The 17,240-nt window shown below is 32.7% G+C and overlaps 1 protein-coding gene across 1 annotated transcript in view; it reads left to right on the top strand.

Annotated features, from left to right (window-relative positions):
* Positions 1-835: 835 nt before the first annotated feature.
* Positions 836-17,240, top strand: part of LOC137922271 (alpha-tocopherol transfer protein-like) — a 30,367-nt gene continuing 13,962 nt past the window's right edge. The window contains exon 1 of the mRNA XM_068765239.1: positions 836-918. The gene's annotated coding sequence lies outside the window, so the exon portion shown is untranslated. The remainder of the gene's footprint in view (positions 919-17,240) is intronic.

The following is a 17,240-nucleotide window of genomic DNA, read 5'->3' as shown; positions in this document are numbered from 1 at the left end:
TTGTTGTCAATCAATGTATAGTGCGTCCTATATAAAATCAATGGTTTCAGAAATAATATATAACGTAAAAAATAATAAAAACCAATTACAATATATTAAAATTAATTAATGTCTACTTTCTTTCCCTGCAGACTTTGTACTGCCTGATATTATTCGCCTGCCGTATTTCAATAGGAAAAGTTAATTAATGTAACTTATTTCTGAGTGATCATTTTTTACAGTGTGATTGGATATAGGTGTAATGGTTTTAAAGCTCTTTTTTGACAAATGGCAAATTATACATCAATTCCTTTCTTTTAACACCTATTACTTATCAGTCCGTATATAATTTCTGTTAAATTTTTAATAATATAATTAATCCTGCCTTGGATTTTCAACCTTGAAATCGCTGAACACGTTTGGAGTGACAGTTCAGGCTGTGGTCCTTTTTCATGGCCTTTACGACCGGTCCCTTTATAGAGTACCATGGAAATAGACAGACGGTCTTTGGTTTTAAGTAATGGTTCAATTTGCATGCAAAAAGCATTTGCATGAAATTAGGTGGACCAATGACAGTCAAGGTGGCGGGGTGGCAATTTTTAGGACAAGCCTACGCTTTACAGTGAGCGTGTATCGGATGATAATGATAGCGAAAAAGATTTAGAAAAAATATAATACATTTTGTCGCTTTAGTAATGATTTTATAGGACGTGAATAAAATCTCCACAAGCTTTAGTGATTGGTTGGTGATCGATACTCGTGCATATTTTGTGTAGGTCGCGCACGATATATAATTACCTATATATTTGCATTTTGTCGATATGGGAACTAAGATAGGTTAGTTGAGTCACTGTGCCAAAGTCGCCCGCGCAGTTAACATTACGACGCAGTGCCGAGCGGCCGTAGTATAACATCGTGTAGTATTTGCGTCTTTTATAGGTAAGCTGAATGATGAATTTTAATTTATTTTTTTGATTTAAAAATAACGTTTTTATACCGCATTACGTTCATATTTACATTACCTGCATTTTCTGGATTTAATGATAATAATAATTCACTATAAAAAGAATAATTTTTTTAACATTGATTTTAAAATCTCAAAGTTTTTATAGCTTTGAAAACAGGTTTTAATTTTTTTTAACAAATCCCTACAGATATCCTGCTCCTTCGTAGGTTTAGATATACTTTAAAAACATTGTATTTTTTCAATAACAAACAGATATTTTTTTATGATTATGGATTATAGATAGATTTGATTCAAATATCAGATAAATAAATCGATAGCTTATATACAATCTTGAAAACAACGTAATTAATGGAAAATTTAAGTTTGGTGTAAATTACGATATTGCTTACATATCGTACCATTCAGTACAAAGTAAGAACATTTCAGGGTGAAATATGTCTCTTCTCCTTTCTTTCATTCATCCTTTTTATTTGAATCAACGCTGTTTTGTGTCAAATGTATTTCTCCTATTTCTTTAATTCAACTTACTTCATATACTTAGAACCTCAGTCGCTAAAATGTCATTTTTAATTACGAGCGATAAATATTGTAATATTATGGTTATACAGGCTTAAACCTTGAAAAGGGTGAATGTAAAGTTCACTTGTCAGCAAAAGCTTATACAAATCTTTTCAATTATTTTGCATTCTCTAGTGTGATCACTCTGAAATATGTAATACTAGTATATATTTTTTTGGAACGCTACAGCCAATGTCTAGCTGCAGAGGCCGCAGGGCAGGTGAAAGATAGTTAATTTTAATATGCAGTATAGCAAATTTCGAAAACGCTTTTTCTTACTGTTATTACGTTATTTACTCTTTCTTAAAACGTTGAGTTTTTAGTGTTTACCATTATTGATAGCAAATGAGCTATACATGCAACCCTTTGAATCTTTTACACCTATAACGAAACATCCTGAACATATATTTAAACAAAGGTAACAACTAAAAATATATATATTAATTGTTTATTTGTACTTCGGTATGGTTACAAAGGTCTTACATAATAAAACGTGCCACACAATTAGCTTATAAATATATCACAAACTTTTGTAATTATTAAGTAATTAATTATATTTATCTTAAAATGGAGAAACATATTGTATTTTATTCGTAAATTAAAAATTAATAATTGGTATAACAGTTACACTATGCACATCATACGCGCATAGATGAGTAATTGAAACGGGGCTATATTAATTTATCTTGCATATTTATTACGGTTTATTACAATGTAATTATATACACTTGTAGGCTAAGATATATGTTTATATGTTTTAACAAATTTGATTGTTAGTGCAGGTTAACTTCGATTATTGTTTTTAATGTCAATTTATCTCTAGATCTATAGTTTTTAGCTTTTTTTTAGCGAAAAAATAATACCTAATTATGTATCTAAATGGATACGTTGTAAATAATTATTTTATTTACTGAACATTTATATCAAATTTAAAATCGTTAAGTATTATGATCCAAGAGATGATCGTGATTACTTAGTACGAAAATGATATACTTTATTAATTTTTGTCGTTTTGCAAAAATGTTATATATCTTTATGTGAATGATAACAGTCTTTTACAGCGAATAATGTTTGATATTGGTTAGTACGTGCACTAGTCTAGACTTATCACATGCATTTATTCTAGTTTTGAAAATGAAAAGACAGAGTGTAAACAGTATGCACATAAATTGTATTCTGAAATATACGATGTAAATACTTGATATTTTTCTATTTCAGAACTGAAGGTTAAATGTCAAATATGCATTTTACTATTATAGCTGGTAGTCAAATCCAAAGACAATAGGATGTTAAAATTATAATATTTAAATAATCATTATTTCTCGACAATGTTAACAGAAATACAAAATAAGTAAACTTGGTATTATTAACAAATACATTTGAATTGTATACATTGTTTGTATATATTTAATTTAAAAATTATAAAACAATATTTATAAATAGTAAGACTTTTATACACTTCGTGATTTAAAACGAAATAAAGCTTTTTTTTTGTGCTCGTATGCTTTTAAAGTGGTCTGCTCTGGCTGTATCGTAAACCTGTTTTGATATGATTGAATTTTTAATATCACCTTAAGACGAAAAAAAAAATTAAAACTTGGTAATTTTTATTATCATTATAATTAAACCAAAGAATATTTAAATTTATTATTTTACTAAAAATCTTATGTCCGTAATATTATGTTTTAATCGACATAATTTTTATTGTATCAATAGACAGAAAAATAAAAAATATTTAACGTTATATATAAATTGTATGTAATAACATTAGTTTATGTTATCTGTTTTATAATAATGAAGTCATTTTATCTTCTTCGTACAAAACTATTGATTTCGTGGAAAATAAACAACGATACCTGCTGCAGTTGAATGCCAGTGAGCGTGGTTGACCTTGATGCTGGTCACTTAACACGTTGTAACGTAACATACCATCCACAAGTGGAAGTCGACAGGTTTTTTTTATTAAACGTGATTTTTTAACGCCCAATTTTTTAATCCTACTACGTCAAGTGGTACAATTTAATTATGTTCAAAGTTGTGAATAGTACATGTGTCGGTTAGGGTTTTGTCTTGGTAAATTACTGTGGTTTGTAGAGGAATCCGGAAACCTGAAGCTGTTTGTACGTTTTAAGAAGAACCGTATGCAAACGTAATAATGGTATCAATTCCTCTTTTAAACTTACAACTAGACAAGTCGTTTTATGCTAATGATTAAAAAAGGTATATTATTAGTATGTTATTGGATAACTCGATGATATAGTTTTTGTAAATAAATTATAATTAAGCGCTCTTTGATCTTCCATCCAGTTGTACTTTTATCTCCAAATTAACGGCCAAATTTGTTGCTAAGTGTAAAACTGGACGACAGGTCGCCCAATAAGTTTTTATTATTTTTTTATATTATAAGCGAATATGCAAAATCAACTTTTATACGCAAATCGCAGAAAAATTAATACATCAATCACTATTTGGATGTAATTAAATAAAAAATATAGTATGGTACTCCAAACATTACATAGTTAACCTTTTGCAGTATACCCTTTATTTAACGAATGTTTGTAAGTAATGGCTGTTTATTATAAATAAAGTGGTAGCTCTGAAATTTTGCCTGTGACGTTGCTTGCTTTTATTTTTTTATCGGATCCCGACAGGCTAATAATTTTTAATAGAACTTTTATTGCAGTTGTTAGTTATTAAAATATGTAGAACCGAGAATTAAAGATAGGTACAGCCCGCTGACAATGGTGCCGCGATAGGCAGGTAGAATCATCGCACTATTGTCAACAATGAGAAAAAAATCACATTAGCACCTTAGATAAGAAATATTATGCATGTAAGTCAAGTAATACTGATTATGCAGCCCTTGATCCTTGCGCATCGTAGGCTAATACATGTTAATAACATTTTAGAAATATAGTTACAACTTTTTCTTAATCTTTAATTTTACTTCTGGATTTTATCAATATTTGCACACTATTACAACATTCAAAAATAATTATGGAGATAAGACATCTTCAAATTCGCGTAGTCGCATCCAAATTAAGTTCCGTGAAAATAGAGTGCGCGGTGCAACCATCATGTGGTTAGTTTGCATCATAAATTTAGTATATATTTTTTTAATAGCACAAGAACAGAACATTGTTTATACGTGTTCGCAGAGTTGGCATTAAATAAAAAACCTAAAATTAAATAACTTACAATTACTTTAAAAAGGACTGAGTAGTAGAAGACAAGCCTCTGTTTGACACTAGGAGTGGCAAACAGAAGCTTTGGCACTAGCGGTCACGAGTGAATGCATTCCAGTTCGTTATTAGTTTAGTCACATTGGGGTCACCAATGTGGAGATAGTGGAGTGCTCCAATTAATAACAATAATATTCGCAGAAAGCAATTAATTCGACCGATGCTTATTATGTCATTATCGCATTGACGTTCTTATGTCATTCTTCTTACTCATTAGTTTATGACATTTGTGGGGTTGCCCACATGTTACATCATTTAAGAAGTAAAACTTAAGTTTTTAACATTGTTGTTGTTTGATATAAGTGCCGCGGAAGTACCTCTTGAAAGCAATTTACAGAAGAGTATTTATCACCTCTCGTATTTATTTACTAATTTCATTGAGTATTCGTTCCATAAATAATTTTATAATGCGTTATGTCACTTATACGTCAATTTTTACTATGATATTTTTATTCATAGTGCAACTAATTTAAATGTTTAATTATTTAAATAAAAACGTTGTTATACACGAATAAAAGTCTATTTACTATATCGTTATGAATAAAAATTTGGAGGACTTTTCGGGCACAATATACATCATCATCGTCATTTCAGCCGAAAGTCGTCATCACCTGGATATAGGCTCACCTATAGATTTCCAACCGGTCTAGGATGGAAGCGGCTAGATATTTGTGCTTTTTGATAATCTCAACAAGGTCATCTGTCAATGTACCATATGAGTGGACGACACACGCTTGGCTTGCCTATCTGTGGTCTCCATTCTAGAAGCTTTAGTCTCCGCGGACATCGGTTCCGCGCCCCGTATAGTCTGCCCGGTACCACTTCAACTTGCTAATCCAAGTAGGTCAGTTTCGTTCGTCTACGTACATCCTTATTCGTAATTCGAACTTTTAGAAAAATCCCGAGTATATCTCTCTCTATAGCTCGTTAAGCAGCTGTGAGTTTATCGGTCAGACTCAAATTGACAGACCGTGATTTTGTACTTTGGGTGATCTCAGGTTGTGATGATGTATCTTTCATTGATTGTACACTGACTCCAAGCACTGTACTTTAGGCATTGGATTATTTTATTTATTGTACAACATTCAGTATTGAAAAAAATTAATATGAATTATTTTCTTCCATCTTCTCTCGGTGGAAAAAAAGTATTTTTTAACAAAAATATACAATTGCATATTTATTTAAATGTTACATAATACAACAGTAATGGCTCAGAAACAGATGGCCTAGCGTACGTAATGTTATGCAAGGTATGTAAATAATGCTTATTGAAGGTTTTATAGCAGTGTGCATCGCCAAAGAAAATAAATATTTTTATATTAGATTACTTAAAACTGTAATTTTTAGATACTGTTGATATCCACACTTCCGTATCCTTAATCGTGTGTACTAAAATTTTATGATTTATATCCTGTCGTTTATATATAGGTTTAGAGAATATTAGGAAATCTGCAATTTCCCATGATTTAATAATAAATTCAGGCAATAACCTCCATTATAGCTATTATATTCTCGTAATGAATGTTATCTTACTCTGATATCGAATCAGCTAAAAGTCTTCAATCATCAAATAGTCCATGCAATACGTCAGGCGTCACACCTGACGTAGTTTGTTTTTTATTTAATTCTGAATTCTGATACGCACTCCCTGAATCCGACGAATCTATTTAATAGTACTTCATTTTGGTATTCATCACCACCGTCATCATCATTTCAACGGTAAGACGTCTACTGCTGAACCAATGTTCAGTGTGGCAGGATTATGCCTGCCCCACTGATTTCCAATAGGACCGCTTGATATAGGTTTGCATCCAGCTTCTCTCGACTACCTTAACTAGATCGTCTCTCTATCTTATGTGCGGACTCCCTACGCTGTGTTCGCCAGTCCGTGGATTCCACAACAATACCTAAAGGCTATCTGTTACCTGTTTTGGGTGCTATGTGGCTAGCCCATTCTGGCATTCATGCATGCTCTTATTCGCTGGACTATATCAGTTACTTTCGTTCGTCTATCGATCTGCTCATTTCTGATAGAATTTCGTATTACACACTTCATAATACTAGTTGTTTTTTAACTTACTTCTGTTCTCTAAAGACCAGTAGGAAGCGGCCTGCATCCGGCGTTTCCGGCATCCTTGAGGGTGTACATCCAAGCTACGTTTACTAGTCTGTGGTCTCTACTCCAGCATATTAAGGCTCCATCGGCCTTCTATTCTGCGAGACGAGAGAAAAGTCTTAAAAATTCCATCTACAACTTTCAAAAATGTTACAAATATAACTTTCCCCGTATTTACGATAATAAGGATGCAAAAATCGATTGCCTGGAATTATATGCGTTGCGGAATTGTGATAATATAAAATATACCGCGATAAATATCAAGTTCCTAGGATTAATTCCTAGCATCTAGTGTACAAATGAAACATGCGTCATTGTTATATTGTATATATTTTTTAAAACTAACAATGGTTTATAGCGGTATTAAACTTTTAATTATTCACGGTTATTTAGTAATTAAAACGAGTTATTTAATTTTCGAGTAAATTTCCGGAATATTAATGATGCAGGTCGAAGCCGCTTTAAATACATCTGTAGTTTAATTGCATATAATAATCATCTCAAATTTCCCAAGAAGTAATGAAAATTACAACAAACTGGTTCGTTTTGGTGGTTCACTTTTTTGAGACGGAGGGTCACTACTGGTGGCATTAATAATTTCCGCAGGTTGGAAGCAGCCAAGCCGTTTCTGTTGTTTCTGCTAGATGTTGACTCTGTTAGCCTGGTGAGGCTGTTACAGTTACTTCGATCATAGGATTCGAGGATTAGGTATTCGCCTAAAATGTAAGTTTCTTCTACTATCAGTTTTCACCGTTCTTGTGCGCCAACTGAATGATATGTATCGCGTGTGTGTCATCTGGGTACATTGTTTCTTTATCAGTCTGGGTGTTGTCGGTAAAGCAGTCCTCGTTCTGTAGTTGTTGCCGTATGTTTTCTTAGTCCAAATACAAAGAGTTGACTCGTCAAATCCACTTCGGATGGGTACAATTCCACAATACCGCAATGTTTGAATACGAAGGTCTTTAACTAATGCGGGTTGTCAGTGATGATATACGGATCTGAGACATAGACTCGAGGTCGCCTACGACGGACCTCATAAGAAGGCTAAAAGTCACATAAAGAGCAATGGAGAGAGCTGTACTCGGAGTTTCGCTGCGAGATCGAAACAGCACTAAAGAGATCCTTAGAAAGGATATCAATATAGCTCGATGAGTTGCTCGTCTGAAGTGGTAGCTTTTCGTTCTTTTCGCAGCTTTAAGTTTCTCGATTGGCGACCACAAGCTGCTGGACGCGGAGTACCAACTCTCTCAGTATTTTTTTTGATGTGTTAGAAGTTGTGCTGCTAGCCGGTCTAGGCTTTACAAAGCTGTACACAGCTTCATCGTAAATGAGTCCATGAAAACAGAGGTTCACGGACTAAAAATTTTATGCTGGGGATTGTACCTCAGTTCGGTCTACATTGGCTGGGTATAGTGCGAGAGCTTTGAGTTCCTCAGCAGGCGAAGGGGACCCGTTTTGGATTTTGAAAGGTTTCGGTTGCTTGTAAGCAACTGATGGGGCGGTAGATAGGGTGGCGGGCTTGCCTCTCGGGTAGAGTGGCTGCGCCCAGGCTGAAATGGCAGGGGGCGGAGGAGGGAGAAGAGGTTTCGAAGTGGGCTTCGAAACTTTCTCCGCGGGAGCTGAGGAGGTTGGTCGGGTGGCGACTTTGGGAGGAGGGGAGGTCGAGGTGCGTGGCGTTTTTTAGGTGCCTTGCTCCTGAAGTTGGTGGGGTGGCCTTCGGTCTTACAGAGGACACACGTGGGTGGTGTCTCTGTGACCGCGGGACGGGGATAGTCTGCAGTCCCGTGATCCCCTAGGCACTTGATGCACTTGAAGCGGGAGAAGCACTTGCGGGCTACATGGCCGTACAGCTAGCATCTGTGGCATTGGGCGATGATGCCTCTGCGGTGAGGGGCCTCGAATGAGACCCCTGAAAGAGAGCAGACCTCTTAAAGAGGGTAAAGATTTTCTTTCCCTCGGAGGAAAGCTCTTTAGTTGCCATAATGAGTGGCACGAGGACCTTAGTGCGCAGAGATGTCATGCGCTTCCCGTCGATGACGGGGATGCCCGCTTTCATGAGGTCGTCGATTACGTCGGCGATGTCTATTTCGAGCGGGCGGCCGTGGATAACGACTCGAAGTCGCGTATCCTCGGGGAGGGCGTACGTGTGTAAGGAGATGCCTAACCTTACCTACCTAATTCCTTAAGCAACCCACGCGGGGGCGCCGTTGGCGGAGGGGACAGTGCCTAGTCACACGCGGACCGCGGCCCCGCCCCGGGGGTGGAGGGTAACGGTGACGATGCGCGACGGGTGTCGGAACGTAGAAGCGCGAAAAGCGGGCAGGCCGACAGATGTTGACCGAACACTTGGCTCGGGTGCGGCTTGCTTCTTGACTTGGCACGACGAAGGAGCTGTCCGGACCGAAGCGACAGGAACAGCGCAGTCTGCGACCGTTCACAGACTGAACGGTTTACTGTCGGCGGCTGAAAGGGCGGCGGGGAAAGTTCGAGGACATTTCCGCATTTCCAAACGCTGTACGCAGGAATTCCTTGCACCGAGGTGCAAGGCAGCGATCCTAATTGCAACTCAACAATACGGGAGGCGGCAAAGTCGGGAGACCCGTCCGAACGCTCCAAGCGCTCCCTCAGTATAGTACAGTTCCCAGAACTCCTACTATGTGGATCGACGATATAGTTGGGGACGCAGGAAGTCGATGGATGCGGATAATGCAAAGCTGGTCATCGTAGCGAATTTTCGAGGGAGACCTGTGCCTTGCAATGGGCGTTGATTGGAAACATCATTCATTACGGAAAAATATAAATCTATTTAGCTCAAAAACGTCGTTGTCCTGTTAAGGATGTGAGATATAAATAATTTCTTGTCTATTTATAAATCTGTTCTGTTATATTTAAACGGAATGATAATTCATACGCTTTTATATAAATATTCTGTTTTGTTTCGATTTAAAAGTTATATATATATATATATATATATATATATATATATTACCTATTATTTATATTCTCCTTCTATATATATATATATACGTTATAACATATAAATATTGTTTGCTAGCTTTGAGGAGCAAATCTGTACATAAGAAAGGTTTAGTTTGGTTTTCAGTTTTTTTAGGCAAATAACACAACATTTAGTTAATAATTAGTTGCAATTGTTTGGTAAACATATTAATCAAGATATAGTTTCCAAATAGTGTAGGCTAGTTGTAATTCAATTTAAGTTAATATTGTATATTGTTATATTTTCCTTTAGGAAATTTCTTCCTGTAAATTGATATTAATTTTATATTATTATAGAAAACGTTAATTAAAATAATCAAATTTTGTTTTAATTATTACGATAGGTTTTTATCGCGATCCATCAATGCTGGACCCAAGTCCGGATAATAAAGGAAGATGAATGGGCAGGACTGATTATACATACAAATTATAATGACGGGAAATAAAAAATAAATTTACGATGGCCATCTAGCGCACATGATACGATCCAATGACCGCGAGAATTAAATCTCCCCAAAAATCTGGTACGGAAGGACGTGGGAACCTACCTACCATATTACCGTTTAACCAAGAATACCTCCCTCACTACAGTGAAAGGACAACGCAACCCTCAGGATTGAGGAGAACGACGCAAGGAGCAATATGACCTTTTATTTTTGCGTTAAATCTCATTAACGGCCTTTTATTTAACCTCCATAAATTAATTAAACAAATATATATTTTCTTATAGTAACCTTGGATCAAACCTTGTTCGAATAAAAATTATCCTTTCGAAATAATGTAGCGGACAAAACATTCGCCAGATTTAATTTTGTGGCAGGTTCGGAAACATTATGTCCAATTGTGCAAAATTTAGATTGAAATTTCGGTAATATGCTCATAAATTTTCAAGGTGAACTCTTTGTTAACAATACATCTGCGGTAGACTTGTAAGAAACACTAGACTATATTTATGCTAATAAATGACCACATTTGCTTTTACCTTTACAATCTTCATAATTACACTCTCTAACATCGTGTGCCAACCGATCTTATGTAGCGAAAAACGAAAATGAATTAAATTTTTAAGATTATCAATTTTATCTGTAGAAACAACACTTTTGGACCCTGTTTGTATTGCCTTCGGAAAATAATTGCAGACGTATTATTGATAAAAAAAAATTACCGATGCATGTACACCTGATTTGTCCTTTTACTTACGTGCCGGTATTGAAAACGTACGAGTGTGATTAATTTTTATAAGGTCGCGTACTTTGTGAATTTATTTGAATAATTTAATTTTGTTTCTGTTTAAGGTTATCGCAAAGGTATGAACATTAACTTAAAATAAATATTCATTCTTTTCTTTGGAGTAATGGATGTATACATATATATATATACACACACACACACACACATATATATAAATATATATATATATATATATATATACATACCATTTATCTTTGTTTCTAATACTTTTGGTTTTTTTATGTATTTCAATATTTGGTGAATTATTTTATAAATACATTATTATTTGATTTTACACTTGTAGTAATTTTTTCGTACTGCGGAATGCGCTAAGACCGCCAATAGTGCTTTTGTGCATTATTATATACTTGATTATTATATACTTATAAGATGTACACAGTAAAGTTATATTTAATAGATATAATTTACCCCACTAGCGGGACACAGTCTTTGCGGTGGAACATAAACAAACACTACTCGGGCTCAGTGAAATTGTGTATTTCTTCCGAATATTTTGTCTTAGAGTAAGCCTGTTTCAAGGTCCAAGGTTAGAAACGTAGCTCGAAGAATTGCTCGCCTGAAGTCGCAGTGGGTGGGGCAAATGGCTCGAGAAATTAATGGTCGTTGAAGTCGAAAAGTTCTCGTGTTGAGCGACCACATGCCGAAAGAACAGTGGTTAGGCCCACACCATGTAGACTGATGACATAGCGGGCGTTTATCGACTGATATGGTGATGATGATTACGCTCGTTTTCCATTGTTTTCCTTTAGCGTATGTGAGCAATGACAATGTCATACAAATGTATCTAGGATCTTAAGCCAATGTTTTTAACTACTGAGATATCACTTCTTAGATTATGACGCTATTCATTTAGATGTAGATGAGTCGCGTAAGCGATACTGTGTAAAATTTTTTTTCCAAATGTTTAGTAGCCTTACATCTTATGAGCCCAATCAATCTCAATTTTATTAGCTCAATTTTATGAGTAATATATTAATATAAAAAATGGCAATATATATAAATGCAAATTAGTGTTAGGTTCTTGAGTGAAATAATTTGTTATGTAATAAAAGTTTTAAACATAATCATAACATTTAGCAGAGATCGTGCAAGATTTAATCTTTTATATTACCATAAATTATTTAGTTTCGGATATGATACAAGATTAACATCGATCGGCAATGACCTCAGTTGTTTCTGCTTGTTTAATATATACGTTCCAAGGCGAACTGCCTTTTGAGGAGTTGAACAGATGTTTTATGAACAAATGGTTTAGGTTACAGGCTAGAGAATCAATAACATTGTTTGTAACTAACGTTATGTATATAGGTACGTAATAATTTTAAACATATATTGTTGTAACAACTCTGATGATATGTTTAGTTAAGCCTAACCTAATACAAATACCGAAGAAAAATGTATGATTTTATATTATATATTTTTGTAACATTATTTTGAAATGAAATTATAAACCCTGCAATTTTTCAGTATAAAGTTTTTAAGTCTCGTGTAACGTTGAAATTATTAAAAAATATAGAATTTTTAATATCATAAAAATGATAACATATATAATACTGCTGTTAAAATGTCATGGTTAAATTTTGTACATTTTATAGTGCGATACTGAAAAAATGTTTTATTCACTTTAATATAATTAAAACTGTGTAAACTATAGTGATACTAAACATAAATATTTGGAAAAATATGAAAGTAAGTTACTCGTATTTTTTACTATAAAATCTTAGAAGAATTATTAATTAAACCAAAGAACTGATAATATGTTTAATTAATTTAAGCGAACAAAGAATGAACGAAATATCACTTATTTTGAGTTTCTGCTCAAGTCAGAGTTACTATTTAGCAACGCTATTGTGTTTTCTGGATATCTACTAATTACCATAATTCATAATGTAAAATTGCGGGCTGTGTGAACTCAGAGAATACCCACAGCGGATTGTGATATCTGATATAGTTCTGTATTATGCATACAAAAAGATTTTTGTATGTTCAACAAATAACTTTGAATGCATCGTAAACATACGGTGTGATATCGGGTTAATGTGAGAATCATGTGTATGTGATATTGCTTTGTTTAGTGTTTGTATAAATGTTTTTGTTAGAGTAGTAATTATAGCATTTTTTTAAATTTATGAACTGACGAAAGTTTAAATAGATAATAAGGAACATCTTACTTGAATATGCTATCGAAATGTAACTGAAGAGAATATACACACTAACATACTATACTTTATGACTATACGCTTTCACCAACGCCTAACGAGTTATCGACGGCGAATATTGGGCATTAATATTAGTCAGTAAAGGTTGTATTAAAATAAAAAATCACTTAAATTTAGTTTAAGTTGGTGCTATGAACCAGATTTATACAATAAATAAAGATATCTCTCGTTGGCTTCGCAAACTTAATGAACGCCCTGAAAACCTCCCTTGAGGGTGGAATTTTGTAAAATCCGTAACTTTCATTAGTGCTTAGCTGACCTCTACTTATAAAAATGAATTTTACCAAAAATTTCTTGGCTCTAAGCCTTATTGTTTTAGAGATATATAAATGAGTCAGTTCGTAGGTGGAAATCTTATACATACATACATATATATATATATATATATATATATATAGATAGATAGATTGGTTTTGGATTTTTAGTATTAAAATATATGTCAAATCTTTCATACTAAAAATAATTTTCAGTTTTTTTTTTAATTTTCTATTAAGAGATTTTAAATCGTAGGATTTTTAATAAACGAGTACTTTTATAATAAATAAATATTTACATAATAAAAAATAATAGTTTGTTCCAACAGTAACTGCATTGTAGTGTAAATATGAGTATTAAAATATATCACTTATATTTGTTTATCGACACTATTTTTCTACTATAAATAGACATTATTTATTGTACGATTTGAGCAGTAATTAAGTGACAGCAAATATTTATACTCCTACGCCCGGATTGAATAAACATTAACTTAATCTTGTTTTATCGAGACTAACTTCAAAATAACGAAAAAAGACGTGTCTATTTTTCGGTAAATAAAACAAGTAAATAAATATATCATACGCTTTTTTTTATTTGTATAATAATTCTACTTGTAAGTAATACGATTTAATATAATAAATTTTGAGTATTTTATTTTATTTTAAATAGGTCGAGTGATTGTTAATATGTTTCAAAGCCTTAAAGGGGTGAATCTATATTAGAAGTATATATTCATTTTCCAGCAAAAAGCTTTAAAACTTTTACACCTGAAATCAATCACCCCGTATAACTCTGTCACTCTGAAATATGTTGCATCAATTTATATTTTCTATGAGAATGCATCAGACCAATAGATAGATAGTAAACAATAATTAATTTTAATTTAAAGTTATCTAACTTCTATATTTTATTAAGATATTAATTATTTATGAAATAATTGATTTTTGATTAGGGTGTAACATACAATAATTGACAGCAAATGAGTTATTTTACTCTTTTATTGGTTGTGCACCTATAACCAATCTCCCTATGTGTTGTACATCATAACAATAGTATATTGATGCAGCAACAACGCACGTCGGTTTAGAGAAAGTGAAACATTTAGAGGTATGCCTAGTTACAGTAGTTAAAGCGTAAACTGACATATGTTAGGTAACTTGACTCTTAAAAGCTTTTAATTTCACCGCTAACTTGAACAATAGACAAAATTCTTCGAACTTAATTTAATAAATCAAAAATTACAATCAACGATTATCATGATTAAAAATGATTCTTTTTAAGGTAAACAGTTTTCGGGGAATTTGTTTACTTGTTCTTTGAAAGCGTAATCTTTTTTTAATTAGTTTTTCAATTATAAATTATATATAATATTAGTATAAACAAGCTATCCTGACAGACTATGCTGTTAAAAGTTATAAGCCCGTTGAAGACTAGTAGAAAAAAAATATTTCGGAGTAATCACTTTAATTATCCATTTAATGTTTGACAATAAATAGGGTTTGCTTATAAAAACAATATTTCTATATTGTACCTATTACTACCAAACATAAATAATAATTAAATAAAAATGTTATTGTAATAATTAACTATTAAGGTTCAAGATGTTTATTTAATTGCATCCTAACACGCAATTTTTATTTTAAATACCGTGAAATATATGACAGGTAGGGACAGGCGTGGGAAATTTAAAATAGGAACTATTTCTCTCCCAATGTTATTATGTTCTCTCTTTCGAAGAAAATACCACATGTGTTAAGGAAAACATGGAAAAAATGATCGAATAACTGGTACTGTTTGTACCTAGAATCTTTAACATAACTCAAGCAGAATAATAGTTTCAAACCAATATAGTTCAGAACCAATAATTGTTTCAATTTGCTATTATACTAATATACCTTGGAAAGTTTTCTCACGAACAGTATATACATTGTGGACAGTTTTAATAGCAGGTTCCTTGCTAACCGGTGGTGTTAGAATTTCACTTACTTTCTCCTGTAGATCTAGGTCTGATATCTTCCCTTGGCAACCTTTCTGACCCTTCTGACTGGAATTTATAGTGTTATACAATAAAATTTATGATTCCAATTTAAAGATATTTATAATTTGGATGAAATGATTAAATAATATAACGTACTAAAAAAAATGTAACAGTTACGTTACAGTAATGCTTGTTGTGATTATTTATTTAATCATCTCATTTAATTGTAGAACTTTACGTAAATTAGTTAAATAAAAACTATGCAAATATCTTTTTTATATTTTACTTAATCTCAATAATCCATAGCTTAACGCGGTTATCCTATATCTCTTCCTTCTGGTATGTTAAGTTTTTAATATTTGAAATTTGTTAGCTATCAATTTTGTTTAAATTCTGAGTCTTATATTATATAATCATTTTGGTTACCCGTTATGCACTGGTTTTTTGATATGCATTTCTTTTCAAATGACTAAATACCTTCTGTTCTCGGTTTTAATTTTGAATATTGTTACAGCCATACTGCTGGTGAGTGTTTTACAAATGGTAGATGTTGTGAGTGTTCCTTAAGAAGTTTGACAATAACTTTTTTTAACATTTATAATTTTTATTTGTATGTTAAAAATTGGAACCACTATTGGTGGTTTTGTTTTAACAGAATAAATAATATTATCGTTAGTGTTACTACGTCAATAAAAAAAATTGTAATCTTCTTACGTTTGTTAACCCTTTTATGGGTATTTCCTTCCTTTACTTTTTTGTAAAATTCTGTAACATTTAGTGTTTGTTGGTCACGTGTACATACGACCCAATAGTCTTGTTATTTGCATGGATAAATCTATAATAAATTTACTGTTATCAGTTTACTAAAAGGTAGTGTCCATGGTAATATATTTGAACCATAAGACGTACAGAAATAATCCTTGGACTCGAGTAGATGAGGAAGATATAACTCGGACGAATAACTCTTTCTCTTGTGTGAGTGAGACCATGAACAACCGATCATCAAGTACAAACTCCAAAAATAATAATCAAAGAATCTATTAGTAACTGATTCAGATACTCCATAATTAAGTGAAAAAAAAATTAACATGAAAATGCTACCGAATATCTCATATTAGATGAATTTAGCTGCAAGAGAAAGACCATGTTTTCTTTTGTTTCTTTAAACATACAGACACAAGTAAAACCTTTCCGTGGGTACCAAGTAGGAAGCACCGGTCATATTTAACGCAACGCTGCACATTGTTATCCTTGGTTCGGGTTCCATAATGCCTTTGTTACGTGCTCGTATGTATTTGTTGCGGTAAAAGCATTATTTTAACCTCTTATTATTCATTTATTTACTCTTTTTACAATTTATGTAATAATTTGATTATTAAATATTTGTTTTTGTTTTAATGTATTTTAAAATGTGTAACAAGCTTTGGCACTATAAATTTTAAGCGAATGTTCTTGATAAAGATCGCCACCAAAAAACGCATTCGTTGTCCGAAAGAGGAATAATTTTTTTATTATTCTATTCCAACTTATAAATGTATAATTTACTTAAAGAATAAAAGAAAAGTGGAAATAGTTCTATTTAGTGTAATGTATTAAAATAGCTGATAAAGTAAATTAAGTTCATAAGTAAAATCGAGTACAATGAAAATAATTTTCACAATATACAATAGAAATA

The sequence above is a fragment of the Battus philenor genome, unplaced genomic scaffold (assembly GCF_028537555.1).
Source record: "Battus philenor isolate CCGP_79_NKW_IND1 unplaced genomic scaffold, ilBatPhil1.0.hap1 SCAF_2, whole genome shotgun sequence".
Lineage (NCBI taxonomy): Eukaryota > Metazoa > Arthropoda > Insecta > Lepidoptera > Papilionidae > Battus > Battus philenor.
Note: the sequence above shows the minus strand (reverse complement) of the source record. Positions and strands in the feature narration are given on the sequence as shown.